Genomic DNA, 23,943 nt, shown 5'->3' on the forward strand with positions numbered 1-23,943 from the left:
AAATTAACCAGAAGACATACTTACAAAAAAACGAATTACGAGGTACATCAAAATGTAGCTTATTCAATTCTAAGTTATGGTAACCAAACTTTTTTCGAATGTCTTTGATTTTTTATCGTCGTTGAGAAGAAGAAAAATTACCTGTCTTTTTTTTTTGTTTTCCAAAACATCTTTGTGAAATTCTATGCATGAAACACTTGTGGTCCGATGCTGACGAAATTTTGCAACAGTGCAGGTAGAAGATTCTAAATAGAATTCTTAATTCACAGTTGTTTTTTAAATGTGCCTAATTTTTTTTCTTAATGATGTGAAGCAACTGATTCTGTATTTGGTGGTCCTACAAATACGTTCTTGGTCTTGTTTTGAACCTTTTTGCAGCTGTGATTTTAAAATCCATTACAATTGCCAATTCACATTGCGAAATCAATGTTATGCAGGTTTTTATTCGACAAATTAAACATGATTATTGGACGTGGCAACACCACACGTGCTGTTCCTACAACGATGTCCGTTGACTGTTGAAACATGGAAACTGCGGGTTGTCACAAAGTGCGAATATCCATAATTCTCATTCGAGAGAAGATTCCAAGTAACCGGGGAGGGAAAAACCCGCCACTTCTTACAGTCGTGATGGCTGTGCACACGCACTTTCTCGCTGTCTCCCTCACCACACACGCACACACGCACACACACACACACACTACGATAGTGCAAGATGTAAAATTGGAATTATACGCGATATGACGGGTTATTTGAGGAGTTATTGTTCAAAACACTATTTAACAACTAGAAGGCATGCTCACGCACCACGGTGGAAGTGCGTTATAACGATAAGCTTTTTGAGGGTCCTAATACACACGTTGAACCACAACTGCAAGTTTCGTTGAATGGTATTTTAAGGACTTTGCAATTATTTTCTTCTTACAAAAAATATAGATAAAAATAACTCGACTCACAGTCCCTCTGATTTGTCGTGCTGTGTACATACTTCGCCAGCCGCAAGAGCTGGGAGTCGCCGACCATCTCGTAACCATGGAGTACAGGCATCATGCTAGTAGGCTCAATTCACAATGAATGACACGTTCTCGATTTGAATGCCTAGTGAAGGGTTAGGGCTGATTCACTTGGTATTTCCAAGGGGGACGAGAAGGGGAATATGGCATCTACTGGTAATGCTGCATATTTCCTCTTCCTTATCCACCTGAGTGGAGGTGAAATCCCGTTCCGGGAAATTTGTTTCATTTGCTCACAAGTCAATAATACAGACATATATGTGATGATTTCTTTTACGGTTTAGAGTTGGCGTATTTTCGTTTATAAACCTACAAGTCGAGTGCTATTAAAATTTTAAGGAGACCGGTACATCAGCCTTTGGTTCGTCGTTCATAAATCGGCAGTAGCTTGACCTACAAACCTTTTTTCATACTTCTGGGAGGGAAATACTTTTGCCACGCTTTCTAAGTTTGATCGTGACTATGAGGATAAATTATTATAACAGATGAAAGAACAAATACAGTTTTAAAATCTAGACTAGGCATTTTCACTTTAAGCGGTGAAGTTGTTATCCAAACTGACGATAATTTAAATTCGTTCATTACTTTGTTATTTAATTATAAAGAGAACTAACTGAATCAGTGCTTACTATGAAAAAGCCATGAAAGTGCATTCTACATTACACCGAAGTGAAGGAAAGATGGCCAGAGTGAACATGGTTGCCAAATTACTTAGCTATTGTCCGAATGACCTGGTAGGTTATTGAAAGTTTTGTGAGGAATTTTAAATATTTCCGAAGGGGATCACCCCATCTACCCCCTGAAATTATCACTGGTTTCTACACTGGAAAACGCTGGAATGTATGGCATTATTATTAAGGTTATAATCTCCCTTACTCTACAAAGTATCATGTAATAATACAATACCAAATACTTCAAGGTTCAATAGTTTCTTCTTATCACTTTGTTGTGCATGTGGTAACTATTAAATTAGGCCAAACACTGTGTATGAAACACAAAGTAAGTTAGGATGCCTTGTATGAAATATCGTAAACCTTGAAATGAAATATCCAAACGGAGCACCTGACTCCCACCCCGCCCAGTTATACTTATTTTAGGTTGTTTGATATTAAAAACGTCCGCTGTGTCACTGGTCGTTGCGTCTGGTCAGCTGCATTTCGTAGTCGTTCTTGAGGGTCACTCTTCCTGAAACGAGACTTAGTAGACTGTGTGATGAGAAGCGGGTAGCACTATTTATTGATGGGCCCTTTTGACTTCGTCTATTAACTTAATTGTGCCAAAATAATCTGTATATTTTTGCATATGCTTGTTGGTTTGTCTTACGCGAGACTTGCTCTGTCAACATCTGACTTTGAATTTTTTTTTTCAATATTAAGTCAGAAATTCATGCACGTTTTTCTACACTATATATCAAAGACTTGAAATATGAATTGCCAACTTTCTTTTAAAAAATCACTACGCATTCATAAAAATTTTGTAAATAAAAGTAAAAGGGAAAAAATGTAAATGGAATTTACATAGGCTAAACAATATATATGCACGTAAGTCACAATAAGTATTTACAAATTACCAGTTTTGTCAGCACTTAGTAGACGCTGACGCATCATAACTTTTAAATTTTAAAATATCTCTAGAAGAGATCATCTAGGGGTGTAAGGGGTGATCTTCCACGTAGTACACCCAAATGTCAACCTCACTTCCACGTTAGTGCACCCTGGACTTAAGACTAACGAGGCTCTGGCGACTGGCCCCATGGCCAGTATAATTTTGTTTGTATTGTCCTGTTCTTTTGTCCTTATGTGTGCTGAGTGCCCCTTTACAGCCTCAGCTTTTAACAGAAGTCAGAACATTTTAAATTTTTTAGTTATGCAACGTTAGAGTTGTTATTTGTAGAGGTAAGGGGCTGGCCCCCGTATACTGTGACGGGAGCAAAATAGCCTAAGTGCTGACGCTCCCAAAATTTTAAATTCAAATTCTAGTCAAATTCTAGTCAAGAGATCATCTAAATGAAACACTACTAACATTAGCAATAAATGAAATCAGAAATTGATGCACGGTTTTATACACTATATACAAGAGACTCGTTCATTTTTATACTAATTGTCAACTGCTTTCTAAAAAGAAAAAAATCGGTACTCATTCCCTTGTTACTTGTGAAATGCATGTGTAAGAGTTTCGCAAGGAAATGAAAAAGGAAAAAAAAAACATGTAGGAAATTTATGTAAGCTGTACAATATATATATATATATATATATATATATATATATATATATATATATATATATATATATATATATATATGCAAACATGTATATGCACATAAGTCTTGATAAGTATTTACAAATTACCAGTTTTGTCTGCACTTAGTAGATGCTGACGCGTCATAACTTTCAAATTATAAAATATCTCTAGAAGAGATCGTCAAAATGTAACATTAACATTCAGAGTAAATGCAGTCAGAAATTCTTGCACATTTGTATACATGGGGCTGTTTGTTTATAAACAAAAACTTGGTCGCTTGCAAAACGTGCTGCAATTGTATTTTTAAACTCGAAATATAGATGGCACATCTACCGAGACGTCATTAGCCACCAGTTTGAAACCATGTAAGGGAAACCAGCAAATTCAAAAATTGAACATTCACTTCATCTTTCCTCCCCGAATCATCATCAAATCAAGGCATTAAAAATCAATCATGAACATTATGCTACAAAAACTAGTGAAAATGGGTCAACATCGAATGTGTTTATAAGTTCAGTATATGTATTAAGTATTGGTTACGTCACCGACTGGTAATCAAGCGGCCGCGGGTTCGATACCCTGTCGTGTTCGGATTTCACTTTAAACTGTATGTCCAGTCCTGATTAGCCTTCCTGTACGTAAAGCGGACTTGAAGCAACAATTCATTCATTGAAACAATCAATGAATTATGAATTTAAATTACAATGCACTGTATGTTTTCAAACCACGTCCACCTGTCGCATGTGAACAAGTGATTCCCATAAATGTAATCAACTGCAAAATGTTTTTGAATTGTATTTTGAAATTCGAAACCTAGATGGCACATCTACCGAGACGTCATTAGCCACTAGTTTGAAAGAAATGGATGGTAAATTGCAGTTCTTACAGCACAAACAGCGAAATATATCTACCAAATATATAAACGAACTACTAGAAGTTTCCCTCCTACTTTTTTTCCAATGGAGACAAAGCTCACAACTGTAAATCTCATTCTCATAATCCTTTCTGGATTTGGTACGGCAATTACAAAAAGTGTGTACCCACCTGTAGCACATGTCACACTGAAGCCAATCTCTGAATTTGCGAGGGTCCTTAGTACCACAATATAGGCAAAGATTTGTCATGTCTTCAGATGAGGAGAGAATGTTTCGCTGAGTTTGAAGACTGAAATTTCTCGAGAAAACGGCATTTCTAAACTCTGACCCCTGATAATTTGCTGTATGTAATACAGAACGTACACGCCACAAATTACGCCGTCATTTTACTTGACAGCTACCCTGGAATATGCCACCCAGTTACTTACGCTAATTTTATCGGATGTCATTGTGTTCAGTGTAGCGATAAAATTTACGAATGTCCGCAACCTTGAGCAGGAAGATTGTTGCTTGATTAACAAGGGATCTAGTAAGGTAACATAACCTTTTTGGGGCTAAACGATGTAAATACACCAATGGTTGTCTCATACATTAATGGGCATGAAAATTAAAGATTTGTCTGATAGACATTTCATTAATCTTGGGGTGTAAGGGGTGACCTTCCACGTAGTATACCCAAATGTCAACCTCACTTCCACGTTAGTACACCCTGGACTGAAGACTAACGAGGCTCTGGCGACTGGCCCCATGGCCAGTATAATTTTGTTCGTGTTGCCCTGTTATTTTGTCCTTATGTGTGCTGAGTGCCCCTGTACAGCCTCAGCTTTTAACAAAAGTCAGAACATTTTAATATTTTATGATTTTAGTTCTGCAACGATAGAGTTGCTATTTGTAACGATAAGGGGCTGGACCCCGTATAATGTGACGGGTGCAAAATAGCCTTAGTGCGGACGCACCCAAAATTTTAAATTCAATTCAATTCAATTCAATTTCATTAATCTTGCAAGGGTCTTCGAAATTTGCTTTTAACACAGGATATGTTAACCCACATGTAACATAAACAACATCCTTCCGGTTGCTCTCAATCACCATTTAGTTCCCCACGGCGTCTATGTCTCGCCTTGAAGTGGTTTGTAGCTGTCTGAGTAAAGGACTACGTTGTCAACAACAGTTACAGCGATATCCTTTTAACCCTGTCGTTGTTGTAATAGTCAGGCTGAAGAAATAGACCGTTCCATAAACGAACAATGCGAAGCTCTTCGCAAAGGGTGGGTGAAAAATGTTTTCAGATATGGGCGAGTTTGTTTACGTTACTATCTTCTACGATATTGTCTTCATCGACCAATGTGTCAACGACCCCACTTTCCACTAGTGTAGGAGTTAGATTCTTCTCGGGTTGTGAATAAATTACGACGAACACATCATCGTCCTGCATGTTTTCCCCACGGGCACGTGTCTCACTAATCTCTTCCATGATATGAGAGGAAACGCCACGTTTCAAGTTGTCAATAGGCGAGCTGGGAATTTGCGTACAATGATCTTTACTTTCACTGCCAACAGTGCCGGCCGGCATTCTGCACTGGGGGATTCGAACTTTCTCAAGGAACGTCAATGGTGGTGTCACTTTGAACTTGGACCTGTTCAACGCTCAATTCGTTCAAAAAAGAATATTGGAAATAATTCTTTCTCTTCTTAATTTTCCTAGCCCAAACTTCGTTAGCTACATCATCAATTTTTTTCCTGCTTTTTCCAGAAAACAGTAGGTATAGAGTAATTCACTTCTTTCGTGATGGAGAGCATTTATTCGTTTAGCCTACGCAGAAATCTATCTACCCGCCTTCAAATGACTTTCTCCCGGGATCATGATATTCTGTACGCGGTTGAACCAGGATTCCACTGTGGAATTACTGAACCTACCCCCCCCCCCTCTCTTGAAGAGTATCCGACCCGAGTTAAACGGCAGACCACAAATGGAGTAACGGGATGTATTTCTTCAAAATAATGTCTGCAATGTAATCCCACCCCTCGTCATCAGTTGGCTCTTTCTCATCTATTAAGTCGCCGAAAGAAAATTTATCACTCTTCTCCACCGAAGCCAAACGTTTAATTTCATTTACGGATTTAGAAACAAGCTCAGTAACATATTTCGTTTCAAGAATGATCATGAGGTTAAAAAAAAAATGTTTTTGAGCATCTCATAGAGTTGCGTTCAACATTAGCCGCTTACGTTCCTTTCTCTTAGTTTCTTTGGATACATCCCTCGCAACAATATGAATGAAATGCGCGCAACAGATATGGACCGAATTGTAGTTGCTTCTGATAAACGTCATCTCGAAATCGCATGTGAGGAGGATCTTGTAACAGATATTCAAATAGACAATTAAAGTGATGCGATTAAGAGACCACATACCTGCATTTATCATTGGTCTACTGAAATCAACAACAATACTTGAAAATAACGGCCATCTTGTAGTTCGTTCTGCACACTAACGTCTGAAAGACGTCAGTAAGTTTGCAATGCTGTGCGAATCGTGCTTTGAACTTAATCTCAAATATAGGAACACATTTGTTCTTAAAAGCAATTAGCCCGGCGTAGTAGTACGCTCTATTCGCATTGGTGGGGGGAGGGGGGCAATCGAACAACAATATCAAAATATAGAACAGGGCGGTTTCTAGCGTTTGACGCCTCTTACAAAATGCAATACTGATCATGGCTATACATGTGTACGTAGAAGGAAGTTCCCACCCCACAGCTTGTAAGTATTGAGTTTTCGAGCCGCTTTTCTCAACTGCAATAACTTCATGTTTTTGTTCAAATATGATATCAAGTAAATAGTCCCGCGAATGATCATGCTGTGCTTTAGCTTCAGATCTAATTTTTCTAAATACCCCAACTGATTTGATACCCTGAAAATTCCCCTTTTTCAATACTTCTGCATCAGATTAAAAGATTTTCTGCGCACGGTACTGCATCGGCTTCATTCGTAACAATGCATCGCGAACCTTTTCACGATCCGAGCCCTGCAACTGGCAAGTTTTAGGATCTCCACTATGATCGTAGACACTCAAGCAAAACCCCCAAAGGCAACAAGGCAACCCGGTATCGGTTCACTGGCAACTGTAAACTTGTAATTTCTACAGTTGTATTTACAGTATGCGTAAATAGTAGAAAAAGGCGTTTTCGGCAATGATTTAGTTGTTTTAAATCGATGGGTCTCGAACTGCAAAACGCAACTATCACTGGCAGAATAGAAGTAAGGTCTCACCACATTAGTCCAGTGTCCAACATGTAATTCACCTTCGACGAATATATTACACCACTCACCATACGTCATGCCAAATTCAACGTTCTAGTCCTCATAAACAGTACGTTTGCGTGTGACACCACCACCACGCGCTTGGGATTAGGCAAGGTGTGCACCATTTGTTTGAGAACTGTGCAGATCCATTATAAATGCTACAACGTCAGCATAATGGTCTGTGGCCGATACATCTTCATCCCCGGAAACGTTAGCGGTGGATGCTTAACTATCGGTACTCGCGGTCAATTGCAATAAGAAATTTTCAAAATTTCCCCGGTTCGTACAAATCAAAGACAGGAATTACGAATTCACATATTCCGTTAACGTGACTTAAACGATCCGTTGAACAAGAAGCAGATTCAAACTGTTCGATATTAGACCCTGACATGCAAAGACTACATACATTATCATTTTCTGAACTGTGACTTACGTTTTCACGAATTCCAGCATTACTGCAACTGATATCGTGAGCCTCGCGATTTCCCCCTCCATGGACTGTTGAACACTCATTTTCTTCCTTGAGAATAGCACCTTTTACCTGCATCGGAAGGTCGCAAAAAAATGTGGTTTACTGCTTCGTCGCGATCTTCACTACTCACTGAAGCGAAGAAAGTAGGATCATCTTTGTATTCCTTCCAAACTCGGTAAAGTGAATAGCGGTTATTCCTATCGCTCTTGTTAAAAATAGTGTAAATCTGCTTCACTGAAAACAGAACACTGGCCGTATGAATTTGGGATGGTGTGTACATGACTTACCTTGCTGAAAAGAAAAGCTGCCAAACCTGGGTAGTCCGTAAAAGAGCGAGGTCTCCCCCGTCCACGTTTAGAATACATCTTAGACAGGAAGCCACTAGATCCTTGAGTGTGTGATAACTATGAAATCAAACGCCACACTGAGGCATGGCACAGAGCAAGCGAAGGAGAAAGGGGGAAGGGGAGGGTTGGTAGGCGGGGCGAGGGGGTTAGCAGTCGACGCATATCATTTGTCATTCAAGGTACGGGGCAAATTTTCATGATAGTTGACCTTCATATATCAGAACGAACAATAATGTAACAAAGAAAATCGAGAGAACACTGAAGAATTATTCATATTTCTACCCATTATTGGTTCTAGTTTTTTCTTTTTTTAAAGTCCATTGCATGCACAGATAGGCAGGCTAATCAGGACTGGGAACCGAATCGTGTATCGGACTCGGGCCCCTTGATTGCAAGGTAACAACGTTAGCACTACGCCATCGGATAGGCGTATGAAAGCCTCCAAGAAGCATATAACTATAACAGAACAATCACGAATTTATTTTTCCTTTGTTTCCTAGGAAATCCTTTCCGATATAATAGTTGCAAACACTGTCCTCTTGCCTCTTCGATTCCCTGTGACAGCTCGGAGCATTGATTTCAATTTTACATTAGGGGTGTGAGGGGTGTTCCTTCCACGTAGTGCACCCAATAGTCAGCCTCGCTTCCACGTAGTACACCCTGGACTGCAGACTAACGAGGCTCTGGCGACTGGCTCCATGGCCAGTATAATTTTGTTTGTGTTGTCCTGTGTTTTGTCCCCCCTCCATGTAGGACTGCCTTGACGAAGCGAGGAAGCTTAGTAGGGAGGCCATTTTTATCTCATCATTTCACCCATTCTTCACATCCATATCTCACGTTTTTCACCATTCCATCACGTCATTCATCTCCATATCTTTGGGGTGTAAGGGGTGACCTTACACGTAGGCGTCCAAAAGTCAACCTCACTTCCACGTAGTGCACCCTGGACTAAATACTAACGAGGCTCTGGCGACTGGCACTATTGCCAGTATAATTTTGTGTGTGTTGTCCTGTTTGTTGTCCTTGTGTGTGCTGAGTGACCGTTTACGGCCTCAGATTTTAACAGAAGTCAGAACATTTTAACATTTTTAGTTATGCAACGCTAGAGTTGTTATTTGTAATGATAAGGGGCTGGCCCCCGTATAATGTGACGGGAGCAAAATAGCCTAAGTGCTGACGCTCCCAAAATTTTAAATTCAAAATCAAATCAAATCTCCATATCTTTGACCTCCCTATAACTAAGGGTCCTGCTAGAGGAGACAACCTCGATAAAGAAAAACATATCCCAAGGTGTGAGTTGCACGTGCCGATGGGACAGTGTTGGCTGCAGGGGTAGGTGCAGTCGCGAACCTGGCCTCATGGATTTCGGTTTGGTCCTCGAGTAGCTTCCATTTTTGGGGGTAGGCCTTCCTCGGCATAGAGGGCTAGACTACGCCGCTGGTTCCGATGTTCCAGAAATAAAGAAGCTGAGAAACGGGAGTCTACTTATCCAGACCAGCACAGATCGCCAGACCAACAACCTTTTAAAGTTACGATCTTTGGGCCATTTCACTGTTAATGTTGAACCCCATCGTCAACTTAACAGTAGTAAAGGTGTGATTCGACACTGGGATCTGCTAAATGCTGATGAGGAAGAGATCCTTGAAGCACTCTGAGACCAACATGTCACCGCAGTGCAGCGAATAAAGACTCGTAAATCCGGAGAACTTGTGCCAACTGCTTCTATTATATTAACGTTCCAAACGACCACTCTCCCAGATATTGTACGGGCTGGATATTTGAGACTAAAAGTCCGACCATACATCCCTAACCCGATGCGATGTTTCAAATGCCAGCACTTTGGGCACACTCAGCCTTCCTGCAAGGCCACTACCGCCCTTTGTGGTAAGTGTAGTCTGCCTGATCATGGGACCGAACCTTGTTCTTCAGGTCCCAAATGCATTAATTGCCAAGGCGAGCACCCAGTCTGGCATCGTGACTGCCCCTCTTTCCAACAAGAGAAGAAAATCAGAGAGTTGGTCGTCACAGAGAAAATCTCTGCTGGCGAAGCAAAACAACGTCTCCGGGAAAGTATACGCACCACTTTACCTGTGCCATTCGCTACAGTTGCTGCAGCTGCTCTTACCCGCCGCAGTGTGGGTGTACAAACCAGCGACGTGTCAACTCAAACACCAACGATTCCCGTAGTAGCCCGCCCTGCTTCGAGGAAACCAGCAACCACTCCTTGCTCCACAGAGAGGAAGTTCAAGCAGGTTCACACAAAAGAATACTTCCTGAAGACCAGTAGCTCTCCAGTCAGGGTGGCAGCCACCACCCTCAAACTTAAGGCGCAGCTGAAAGCTGCCCGGCGGGCGCTCAAAGCACCCGCCCCCACTCCTCCTCCTTCATCCCCTTCGCCCTCTGTGTCCTTACCCGAGGACATGATACAGGACGAAGTCGCGGATGAAGAATTTATCAAGGTGACAGGGCCTAAAAATAGAGTACGCCTTAAAAGGTAACAATCTTACCTACAGCTATGGCTTATTGTCTCCAATGGAACCTTAATGGTTTCCGTACACATCTCGAGGAACTGCAAATTCTAATATCTGAATTTGACCCTGCCATTATATGTCTCCAAGAGACACATTTTCGTCCAAATGAATCAGTGATTCTAAACGGATACACGCTTTACCGCATCGACAAGCTTCCTGAGGGTCGTCGTGCACACGGTGGTGTTGCAATCGGTGTTCGAGATAACATCCACTCAACGCCAATCTTTCTCACCACCCCCCTCCAAGCTGTCGCCGTGCGGATCCATCTACCACAGCCAATATCTGTGTGCTGTGTCTACATCACAAGGGAGGAGCGATTCTCTCTTGAGGACCTCCTTTCTATATTCGAACAACTTCCGTCTCCTGTAGTTCTTTTGGGCGATTTTAATTCCTACCATCGTTTCTGGGGCTCCGTTCGTACAGAGCCCCGGGGTCAAATTGTAGATCAATTCCGTGAGGCATCAGATTTAACGTTGCTGAATGATGGGACTCCCACATATTTCAGTCCTTCTTCTGGCACATATTCTGCGTTGGACTTGTCCTTTTGCAGTCCCAGCCTTGCTCCTACCACATCTTGGAGTGTTCATCCTGATCTCTGTGGGAGTGATCACTTCCCTCTCATTCTTACCTTCGAACATCTTCAGCAATCACGTCAACAACATCCTCACTGGAATCTCAGTCGGGCCGACTGGGAAGCCTTCGAGCGTGCAGTGGACCTTGAAGTCGATCTTGCGTGGACTTTACCACCAATCGACGCCTTAGATGTCTTTGTGTCAGGAGTGCATGATGCTGCACGCACCTCCATTCCACATCCCAGTGGACCTGCGAGGCGACGCCCAGTCCCCTGGTGGACTGCGGAGATCGGTGCAGCCATCAAGGACCGCAATCATGCTCTCGATCGATTTAATAGGAACCACACTGCCGCAAACCTCGAGCAGTTCCGCATTAAACGTGCCCGTGCCCGTCAGCTCATTCGAGCCAGTAAGAAGGCGTGCTGGGTCCAATACGTGTCTTCTCTGACGAAGCAGGCTTCGTCGAAAGCCGTTTGGACCAAAGTACGTCGCATCCAGGGGGGTGCATCAACTCCTCTGAGCGCTCTGGAGCACGATGGGACGTTGCACACTGATTCCGGAGACATAGCTAATATCTTGGCCACGCAGTTTTCTGATGCATCTAGCTCTGTAAATTATGAACCACGTTTCCGCCGTGAGAAGGACCGTCAGGAACGACGCCCTCTCGTTTTTCGAAGTCATAACACCGAGCCATACAACTCTCCATTCACTGAACGGGAGTTCGATCAGGCGCTTCGAGATTCTAAGAACACAGCTCCTGGAGTGGACAAGATCCACTATGAGATGCTTCGTCATCTGCCCATTGGAGCAAGAAATTTCCTTTTGGCGGTATTCAACAGGCTTTGGTTGGAGGACTCTTTCCCCACTTCCTGGAAAGAAGCTATTATTGTTCCCATCCTGAAACCAGGTAAACCACGCACCGCAGCCTCGAGTTACAGGCCTATTGCCTTAACTAGCTGTGTGTGCAAGTTGATGGAACGCATGATCAACAAGCGTCTCACCTGGTTTTTGGAGGAAAACTGCTTGATAAGTAATTTTCAATGTGGTTTTCGCTCCAACCGTTCCACACTGGACCATCTGGTTCAGCTGGAAACACACATTCAGGATGCATTCCTCAACAAGGAACATTTAGTTGCAGTTTTCTTTGACCTCCAAAAAGCATATGACACAACGTGGCGTTTTGGCATCCTAAAGCAGCTCCATTCTTGGGGCGTGCGTGGCCATATGGCGTACTTTATTCAAAACTTTTTATCTGATCGTTTTTTCCGCGTACGTGTTGGGAACTCCTTTTCGGATCTTCACGAACAAGAGAACGGTGTCCCGCAGGGCAGCGTATTAAGTGTGACTCTGTTTGCCATAGCAGTGAACAGTGTTATGGCGAGCATTGTTGCCCCTGTACATGGTCTTCTGTATGTAGACGACCTCACGATCTTTTGTCGCTCACGGAATCTCGCGTCAGCTTCTCGTCAACTCCAACTGACGATAAACCGTTTGGTTGAGTGGTCCTCCCAAACAGGTTTCACCTTCTCATCCGAGAAATCCGTGTGTGTTCACTTTTGTCGTCAACGTACATGTCATTTCGATCCTGACCTGTACATGGGGAAATCTCCCCTGTGCTTCGTGAATGAGGTCCGCTTCCTGGGCCTCATTTTCGATAAGAAATTAACATGGCTACCTCACCTTCGCCAGTTAAAGTTCTCTTGTCTTAGAGTTCTCAACCTTTTACGCGTTTTATCTCATACTTCTTGGGGTGCTGATAGGACGGTATTGCTTCGCCTATACCGTGCACTCATCAGGTCGAAGCTAGATTATGGATGTGTTGTGTATTCTTCTGCTCGCCCATCTAGACTTCGCATCCTAGACACTGTCCACCATGCTGGTATACGTGTGTGCACTGGTGCTTTTCGGACCAGTCCCGTCGCCAGTTTGTACGTAGAGGCATCTGAGCCGTCGTTGTCTCTGCGAAGACAGCGGCTGGTAGTTAACTACTTCCTCCATCTTCGCTCGATGCCTTCACATCCTTCATTCCACACCATCTCAGACGAGGGTAGGATGGCAAGGTATCGGCTCCACCCTAGTGTCACTAGACCATTTGGTGTTCGTGCAGACGAGATCCTGTCAGCACTTGGTGTTGACAGTGATCTTCCTGGCGTCTCTCCACTCATTTCGCCTCTCCCTACCTGGGAGTTTCCTGCACCTTCTATCGATTTTTCTCTGACTGCTCTTCCAAAGTCAGAGACACCAATGGTTGTATACCAGCAACGGTTTTTAGAACTTCGTGCGAAGCACCCCAATTTTAATGTGTTTTACACGGATGGGTCCAAGACATTCGAATCAGTTGGTTGCGCCTTCGTCCTAGACTCTCAAAGTTCCAGTTCCTTGCTACATCCTGCCTGTTCCATCTATACGGCAGAGTTGTACGCCATTCTAAAGGCACTGGACTTTGCAGACGTCAATGGTCTGAAGAAAGTCCTTGTGTGTTGTGATTCGACCAGCGTGTTGCAGACCCTGGATTCGCCGTATTCCCGGCATCCAGTAGCGCAACGCATCTTCAGACGGCTTGTGTCCTTATCTGCCAGCACAGATGTACACTTCTGTTGGGTCCCTAGCCACGTGGGCATCCAGGGGAACGAAGCAGCTGATGCTGCCGCCAAGTCTGCTGATGCAGATGGAGACGTTCTCGTCCACCTTTTGCCAGCTAGCGACCTGCAGAATGTGTTCCGTTCTCGCCTTCTTGACACTTGGCAGACCGAGTGGGATGTGGAAACGGGGAACAAGCTTCACGCTGTTAAGCCCACCATAGGTGTTTGGCGTTCCTCGTGTCGTCCCTCTCGGCGAGAAGACGTTATTCTTACCCGCCTGCGTATAGGACACAGCCGTCTCACGCATGGTCACCTACTGCAAGGGCTGGACCCTCCGTTGTGTCGTACTTGTAATGTTATTTTAAGCATCCGACACATTCTCGTTGAATGTGTCGATCTTGCTTACCTCCGGCAGACTTTTAACCTTTCCGCCTGTTTGTCATCCCTCTTGGGTGATGACAGCAGTATTTTATCACATGTTTTTAGTTTTTTGCGAGGAGCTGGACTCTTCCACCGTCTGTAAGGAGGTTATTCGTTTATTCTGACTTTTTAATGTGTTTGTCTCGTGCAGGTCTTTTTACAACCTTGCACTTTTAGTTTTTCTTAAGGGGCAATCTACACCCCTTTTTTACATCTGTCAGAATTTTAGATAAGGGGACATTTCCCCGTATACACAGAAGGGTGCGAAATGGCCTCAAGTGCCGACGCACCCATAAATTTTAACTCAATCAATCAATCAATCAATCGTGACTGTCCCTCTTTCCAACAAGAGAAGAAAATCAGAGAGTTGGTCGTTATAGAGAAAATCTCCGCTGGTGAAGCAAAACAACGTCTCCGCGAAAGTATACGCACCACTTTACCTGTGACATTAGCTACAGTTGCTGCAGCTGCTCTTACCCGCCGCAGTGTGGGTGTACAAACCAGCGACGTGTCCACTCAAACTACAACGCTTCCCGTAGAGGCTCGCCCTGCTTCGAGGAAACCAGCAACCACGCCTCGCTCCACAGAGAAGAAGACGAAGCAGGTCTACAGAAAAGAATACTTTCTGAAATCCAGTAGCTCTTCAGTGAGGGCGGCATCGACCACCCTGAAACTTAAAGCGCAGCTGAAACCTGCCCGGCAGGCGCTCAAAGCACCCGCCACCACTGCCCCTTCTTCATCCCCTTCGCCCTCTGTGTCCTTACCCGAGGACATGTTACAGGACGAAGCCGCGGATGAAGAATTTATCAAAGTGACAGGGCCTAGAAAGAGAGTACGCCTTAAAAGGTAACTATAATACCTCCAGCTATGGGGGGTGTAAGTGGTACCTTCCAAGTAGGCGCCCAAAAGTCAACCTCACTTCCACGTAGTGCACTCTGGACAAGAGACTAACGAGGCTCTGGCGACTGGCACTATAGCCAGTATAATTTTGTGTGTGTTGTCCTGTTTTATGTCCTTGTGTGTGCTGAGTGCGCGTTTACAGCCTCAGCTTTTACCAGAAGTCAGAACATTTTAAGGTTTTAAAATTTTTAATTATGCAGCGTTAGAGTTGTTATTTGCAATGATAAGGGGCTGGACCCCGTATAATGTGACGGGAGCAAAATAGCCTACGTGCTGACGCTCCCAAAATTTTAAATTCAAATTCAAACCTCCAGCTATGGCTTATTGTCTCCAATGGAAACTTAACGGTTTCCGTACACATCTCGAGGAACTGCAAATCTTAATATCTGAATTTGACCCTGCCATCATATGTCTCCAAGAGACACATTTTCGTCCAAATGAATTAGTGATTCTAAACGGATACACGCTTTACCGCACTGACAAGCTTCCTGAGGGTCGTCGTGCACACGGTGGTGTTGCAATCGGTGTTCGAGATACCATCCACTCAACACCAATCTTTCTCACCACCCCCCTCCAAGCTGTCGCTGTGCGGGTCCATTTACCACAGCCAATATCTGTGTGCTGTGTCTACATCACAAGGGAGGAGCGATTCTCTCTTGATGACCTCCTTTGTATATTCGAACAACTTCCGTCTCCTGTAGTTGTTTTGGGCGATTTTAATTCCTACCATCGTTTGAGGGGCTCTGTTCGGAGCCCCGGGGTCAAATTGTAGATCAATTCCGTGAGGTATCAGCTTTAACGTTGCTGAATGATGGGACTCCCACATATTTCAGTCCTTCCTCAGGCACACACTCTGCGTTGGACTTGTCCTTCTGCAGTCCCAGCCTTGAGTGATCACTTTCCACTCTTTCTTTCTCTTGAACATCTTCAGCCATCACTTGAACAACACCCTCATTGGCATCTCAGTCGGGCCGACTGGGGTGCCTTCAAGCGTGCAGTGGACCTTGAAGTCGATTTAGAGTCGACTTTGCCACCAATCGACGACTTAAATACCTTTGTGTCACGAGTGCATGATGCTGCACTCACCTCCATTCCACATCCCAGTGGACCTGCGAGGCGACGCCCAGTCCCCTGGTGGACTGCGGAGATCAGTACAGCCATCAAGGACCGCAATCATGCCCTCGATCGATTTAATAGGAACCACACAGCCGCAAAGCACGAGCAGTTCCGCATTAAACGTGCCCGTGCCCGTCGGCTCATTCGAGCCAGTAAGAAGGCGTGCTGGGTCCAATACGTGTCTTCTCTGACGAAGCAGGCTTCGTCGAAAGCCGTTTGGACCCAAGTACGTCGCATCCAGGGGGGTGCATCTACTCCTCTGAGCGCTCTGGAGCACGATGGTACGTTGTACACAGATTCCGGAGACATAGCTAATATCTTGGCCACACAGTTTTCTGATGCGTCTAGTTCGGAAAATTATGCACCACGTTTCCGCCGTGAGAAGGACCGTCAGGAACGACGCCCTCTAGTTTTTCGAAGTCATAACACCGAGCCATACAACTCTCCATTCACTGAACGGGAGTTCGATCAGGCACTTCGAGATTCTAAGAATACAGCTCCTGGAGTGGACAAGATCCACTATGAGATGCTTCGTCATCTGCCCATTGGAACAAGAAATTTCCTTTTGGCGGTATTCAACAGGCTTTGGTTGGAGGACTCTTTCCCCACTTCCTGGAAAGAAGCTATTATTGTTCCCATCCTGAAACCAGGTAAACAACGCACCACAGCCTCGAGTTATAGGCCTATTGCCTTAAATAGCTGTGTGTGCAAGTTGATGAAACGCATGATAAACAAACGTCTCACCTGGTTTTTGGAGGAAAACTCATTGATAAGTAATTTTCAATGTGGTTTTCGCTCCTACCGTTCCACACTGGACCATCTTGTTCAGCTGGAAATATTTATTCAGGATGCATTCCTCAACAAGGAACATTTAGTTGCAGTTTTCTTTGACCTCCCAAAGGCATATTAAACAACCTGCGCTTTGGCATCCTAAAGCAGCTCCATTCTTGGGGCGTGCGTGGCCATATGGCGTACTTTATTGAAATTTTTTTTATCAGATCGCTTTTCCGCGTACGTGTTGGGAACTCCTTTTCGGATCTTCACGAACAGGAGAACGGTGTCCCGCAGGTCAGCGTACTTAGTGTGACTCTATTTGCCATAGCAGTAAACAGTGTTATGGCAAACATTCTTTCCCCAGTACATGGCTACCTCTATGTAGACGGCCTCACGATCTTTTGTCGCTCACGGAATCTCGCGTCAGCTTCTCGTGGACTCCAGCTGACGATAAACCGTTTGGTTGAGTGGTCCTCCCAAACAGGTTTCACCTTCTCATCCGTAAAATCCGTGTGTGTTCACTTTTGTCGTCAGCGTACATGTCAGTTAGACCCTGACCTGTACATGGGGAAATCTCCCCTGTGCTTCTGTGAATGAGGTCCGCTTCCTGGGCCTCATTTTCGATAAGAAATTAACATAGCTGATCGGACGGTACTGCTTCGCCTGTACCGTACACTCATCAGGTCTAAGCTTGATTATGTATGTGTTGTGTATTCTTCTGCCCGCCCATCTAGACTTCGCATCCTAGACACCTTCGACCATGCTGGTATAGGTGTGTGCTCTGGTGCCTTTCGGACCAATCCAGTCGCCAGTTTATACGTAGAGGCATCTGAGCCGTCGCTGTCTCTGCGAAGACAGCGGCTTTTAGTGAACTACTTCCTCCATCTTCGGTCGGTGCCTTCACATCCTCATTTGACACAATCTCTGACGAGAGTAGGCTGGCAAGGTATCGGCTCCACCCTAGTGTGTAACCTGATGGTTGCGTGCGTAACAAAGTAGTCAAGATTTTGGGAGGAATGCGTAAAGGTCCGTGGAAATTCAATCACACGCACGATAACAAAAAAACCAAACCAATCAGTTACAATAGTCAGGGGTTTTGTTGAGGCTAATGACAAGTATTTTGGACTGTCACCTCAGTCTCTACTGAGAACCAACTTCACAAAAGAAAACGTGGTCGGAACGATACACGTAAAAAAAAAAAAAAGCTGAAATCGAATTTAACTCTTTTCTCACTCAATGAATGTAACCGCTCGTCCGTGTGAGTATGATTTCCCGTCTCGTTTTACGAAGATAGAACTAAGACTCTAGTTTGACGCTACAAGGGATAATTACGTACACTTAGTTTAATTTACGACTTTAGTCAAAATTTATTACGCTCAAACCTCGCAACGGAGAATGGCCGGCGTTTTCAAGAACATCATATACATAATTTCATTCGTAACAAATTATTCCATTCAACATATAACAATAAGTGACTTGAAGGTGGGTCAACAATTCTTTGTTACCGGCAAATAACAAGATAATAAAACTACAACACATCCGGTAACTACAAATGACATAATATATGCAATTAATTAAAATACTTTAAAGCCAATCTACAATTGCATTTTTTTAGCACAACTCATTCATCAATTCCAAACATCCAAAAAAACGTTCATTTGACACATTAATTTATTTGGTGCTCTTATTAGGCCCATCCGATACGCTTTCGCCAAAGTTATCTCAGCTCGTGATTTAGTCTGCAGTCAAGTTAACCGCATTTACCAGCTTGTGATTACGTGATTCGAATTGAGCGGCTTGTCTCTTTTTTCTCTCTTATGCAAAGGGGGGGGGGGGTGACCAAGCGTTCCTTTCTTTCTCCGTTACATCGACCGAGCCGTTACAACGCCCAATCATACAAAAACTGAATCCATAATTGTTTTACGTACAATTCTTTCTCGCGAGCGTCGTACGTTACTTTCTTGAATCAATTATTACGCGCCCGCAAAAGAGAAGAAAAACTGGGGAGATTGACGTTCTCGTCCAAAACAACACACATTCACAGTTCACTTATAAAAAGGGAGACGTAGAGTACATACCTCAGTTCGTTGGGTAACTGTTCACATCAGTTAACTTGGGCAAATCCTCGGCATCTATAGAAACACGGGAACGTCATCCAATTGGTCGTTTTCAAGCACCTTGAACGGTATTGTCCTCTTTTCCCTCGTGTCCTTCCTTCTCAGGAACTGATCCATCCATTTTCCATACTTCGGGCTGCGTCAGATGAACCAATGAAAGTTACGTTCGGTCAAAATGGTCAATCATCCTCAGAATTCCCAATTACCATCCTCGTATTTTGACGTTTCCTTTTGAAGAATTCCAACACTTCTCAGTCGTACCAGCACTATACGTGAACAACGCAACGTTTCCTCGTAATGTTCGAAGAACTTAATTTGTGTCGTGCTGCAAATTGTGATCGTCGATAGAGAGAAGCACTGAGTTCCACGAGCCGCTACTTCTCTCGAAACCAAAATGACGTCACACCAACGAATTCATCGCGACTCACGAGCTGAAACGGGACTGCCGTTTTCCGTCGATCGAGTTCGTGAAGCAGGGAAAGCCACTAGTGACCTCTAACGGTCAAACAATTAAGTAGGATTGAAAACACAGACGCGAAGCGTACCGGAAGTATGAGGAGACTGTGAGGAGTTTTGACGCGGAATTTAACATTATACTTAAAAACCAAGTTCGCGTAGAAAAATCGTTACAAACTCCCCTGCCTGCCAAAAAATGAGAACACCAATAGGGCTCAGAATGGTCACAAAACCTAACCTCTAGTATCGCAAGAGCACCAATTAGAAACAACCCCTAGGCATTAAAACATTTATATATATATAAATATGAAATAACCTATATTGACCTTGTTGAAAAAACATGTAAACCTGGCAATAAATAAGTCAAAACACACTCAATTTTGGCACCAACACCTGACTGCCTAGAGGAATTATTACCTGATAGACTAGTTAATCTCTGAAAAAGGCAGTGGACAACATAGAGATTAATAATTGCAATAATTGAAATACATTAGATAAATAACAACAATAAATATAATGAAGATGATGTAAAATGGAGGTGAATGATCGATTGCAATCTAAAAAATGGGAACGAACAAATCGTATAAAACATTTAACAATTTAAGAATATGATCATACATAATATCAAATTTTTACAACATAATTACAATAAGTGCCAATAAAGTCTATGATTAGGCACAATAATTTGCATGTTGCAAAAATAAGCATAGGAACATGTGATACGTAGCACTTAATTTTGAGGGGGGCTGACACTGGGGAAAAGAAACGATCGGATATTGCACTAACAGGTCGAAATATTTGCGAAGGAGACGAGAATATAAATAGATCGTTGCACGGGGATAAGTAATCATCCATATGATGCCTCAATTCCACTTATTCCAAGATGGTATATAATTGTGGATTTCATCAAAAACCATGAAAAGAAAAAAAGGAATACATTAGAAGAGAAAAATAGAAGAAAAAAACAAAAGGATAGGAAAGAGGAGAGGAAACCAAAAGGAGGAAAGGAATACAGCGAGGAATAAGAGCACCAATTACAATGCATTTGAAACAAACAACCCCAAAATGTACATATACTGTCAAACAGGTATAGAGATTGATATTCAAAATTACTAAATGAAGTTAAAGTTGTAACTTAAGTAATGAATCATAGTTTGTTTTACTTTGATGAAGATCAATGAATAAATGTTTATAACATACCCCAAGTAATAATAACAAAACAGTTTATAAACACATGCAAATAAGCACAAATAAATAGTACCAATCCATTTAGAAAACCTTAACATTCTAGTACATATAAACACTTTAATACCATACCAGACATGTGAATGTGAATGCATCAGTTACCTTGGAACAGCCGGATTACGAGAATGGTAATCATGCTGAGAGGGACGACGGCGGCAGTGAAACTTGGAGTGTCCACTTCTGTGGCAAAAATTGCAGTAAAAAGATTGAGGTTGACGCAGGGAGCGATTTAAATTCCTTCCTTCCATAGGATGCAGGACAGAAGCTAGGTGTGTATCGGACAAGTCAATATCCGGTGGAGGATCATCCCGAATATAATAAGGTTTAAGATGAGATATGTGAATCTTGCGAAGAAAAACCTCGGTTTCGGGATCGACTAGGAGAACCGTTACTGGACCTAAAAGCTTAAACACTTTGGCAGGACCAATCCATCGTTGTTGAAGTTTGGCGGTGATGTTCTGGAAGGCCTTACTCTGAGGGAAGGTTTTATAGAGAACCATATCTCCTACTTTAACTGAAGAAGGCTGTCTTTTAGGGTCATATCGATCCCGCCGTGTAGCCCAAAACTTTTGTAGGTGATGAAAAGCTTGAGCCCAGCATTTTGCGCGGTCGGCCGAAGGAGGGCCGGCCAAGTCGGAATCAGATGTGAATTCCCCAAAAAAATTCATAGAGCCATCAATGTGTCGTCCGAACATTATTTGTGAAGGTGTAGTTTGAATGCTCTCCTGTACTGCGGTATTAAACGCAAAGGAAATAGCATGTAAATGGACGTCCCATTTGGTGTGGTCATCCGAATGATACGCTATCAAGGAAGCCTTGAGATTGCGAATAAATCTTTCTGCCAATGAAGGATTAGGGTAATAGGAGCTAGTATAAATATGTTTCACCCGAGATTCAAACAAAAAAGAATTAAAGTGACGGGATCGAAAATAAGAAGCATTATCCGACACCAGTTCGCAAGGAGCCCCAAACACAAGAAATAAGGAGCGAAGCTTTTCTACTATCTGATTTGATGTGGGTCCCCGAAGAGGATAAAGAGAAACCCATTTTGAAAAGGCATCTACCACTACTAGAATATAAGAGTGGCCCTTTGACGAACGCACAAGAGGACCAACAAGATCAATATGTAGGCGTCGCCAAGGATGTTTTATGATCTCAGATGACAAAAACCCCGGAGGCTTTCGTATGGCCAATTTGGCCTTTTGACAAGTATCACAAGACTTGACATAAGCTTTAATATCTTGAACACAGGATGGCCACCAAAAGACTGACATTATTTTCTTAGTACACTTTTGAATACCCAAATGTGAACCTCCCATAGGCATATCGTGATAATAGCGACAAATCAGGTGTTGAAGAGTGTGGGGCACAACAACTAAGGAAGTTGTAGAGCGTGGGGGTTGCCAAACAAGTAGGTCATGATACAGAGCATAATGTTTATATTTTTGTCCTCCACGTAATTGTGCTACTATTGGTTGTAAATTAGAATCTTTTTGTTGAAGATCAAGAATATCGGATTTACTAAAGGGGATAATTTGGAATTTAGGTGCCGCACAAGCAATAGAGGTAACAGGTAAGGAAGAAACCTGGAATTCCTCAGGTGAGTACATTCGTGACAAACAATCGGCAACAGGATTAAGTCGAGAGGCGATATGCTCGACAGAATACGAAAATCGCGACAGGTACAGCAACCATCGCCCAAATTTGCCATATTGCTCAGGGTGTCGTAGAAGCCAGGAAAGAGCCTGATTATCTGTCTGAAGACTAAAATGCTTTTCTGTTAAATAAGTCTCGAACTTTTTGAATCCATAAACGATCGCACAACATTCGGCCTCGTATATGGATTGTCGACCCCCTCCATGTAGGACTGCCTTGACGGGGCGAGGGGGCTTAGTAGGGAGGTCATTTTCATCTCATCATTTCACCCATTCTTCACATCCATATCTCACGTTTTCACCATCCCATCACGTCATTCATCTCCATATCTTTGACCTCCCTCTAAGAAACTAAGATAGGGAGGTCATTTTCATCTCATCACTTCACTCATTCTTCACATCCATATTTCACGTTTTCACTATTTCATCACGTCATTCATCTCCATATCTTTGACCTCCCTATAACTAAGGGTCCTGCTAGAGGAGACAACCTCGATAAAAAACCCCTATCCCAAGGTGTGAGTTGCACGTGCCGATGGGACAGTGTTGGCTGCAGGGGTAGGTGCAGTCGCGAACGTGGCCTCGGGGATTTCGGTTTGGTCCTCGAGTAGCCTCCATTTTTGGGGGTAGGCCTTCCTCGGCATAGAGGGCATGTCGAGGCGACATTTTATGGACCCTCCACTTAAAATATTCTTTGTATATGGGTACAAAAAACAACTCAAACGGGGGGAAACCCCCAAAACGAGCGCGGCCTTCGAGCCCGCTTCAGGTAATGGAAAAGACAAGTAACGTGCCACGTTATCTTGTAATTAGTATAGTGCAGAAGACCGATAGTAACGATGAATCTGCAACAACCAAGAAACATCCAGCAGCTACATTAAAGGACTTGTCACCATTTCTGATCAAGAAGCAGCTAGACTACGCCGCTGGTTCAGATGTACCAGAAATAAAAAAGCTGCGAAACGGGAGTCTACTGATCCAGACCAGCACAGATCGCCAGACAAACAACCTTTTAAAGCTAAGATCTTTGGGCAACTTCCCTGTTAATGTTGAACCTCACCGTCAACTTAACAGTAGTAGAGGTGTGATTCGCCACTGGGATCTGCTAAATGCTGAGGAGGAAGAGATTCTTGAAGCACTCTCAGACCAACATGTGACCGCAGTGCAGCGAATAAAGACGCGTAAGTCCGGAGAACTAGTACCAACTGCTTCACTCATAGTGACGTTTCAAACGACCACTCTCCCAGATATTGTACGGGCAGGATATTTGAGACTCAAAGTCCGTCCGTACATCCCTAACCCGATGCGGTGTTTCAAATGCCAGCACT

Source organism: Lepisma saccharinum, chromosome 12, assembly GCF_977018435.1.
Source record: "Lepisma saccharinum chromosome 12, izLepSacc3.1, whole genome shotgun sequence".
In the NCBI taxonomy this organism is placed as follows: domain Eukaryota; kingdom Metazoa; phylum Arthropoda; class Insecta; order Zygentoma; family Lepismatidae; genus Lepisma; species Lepisma saccharinum.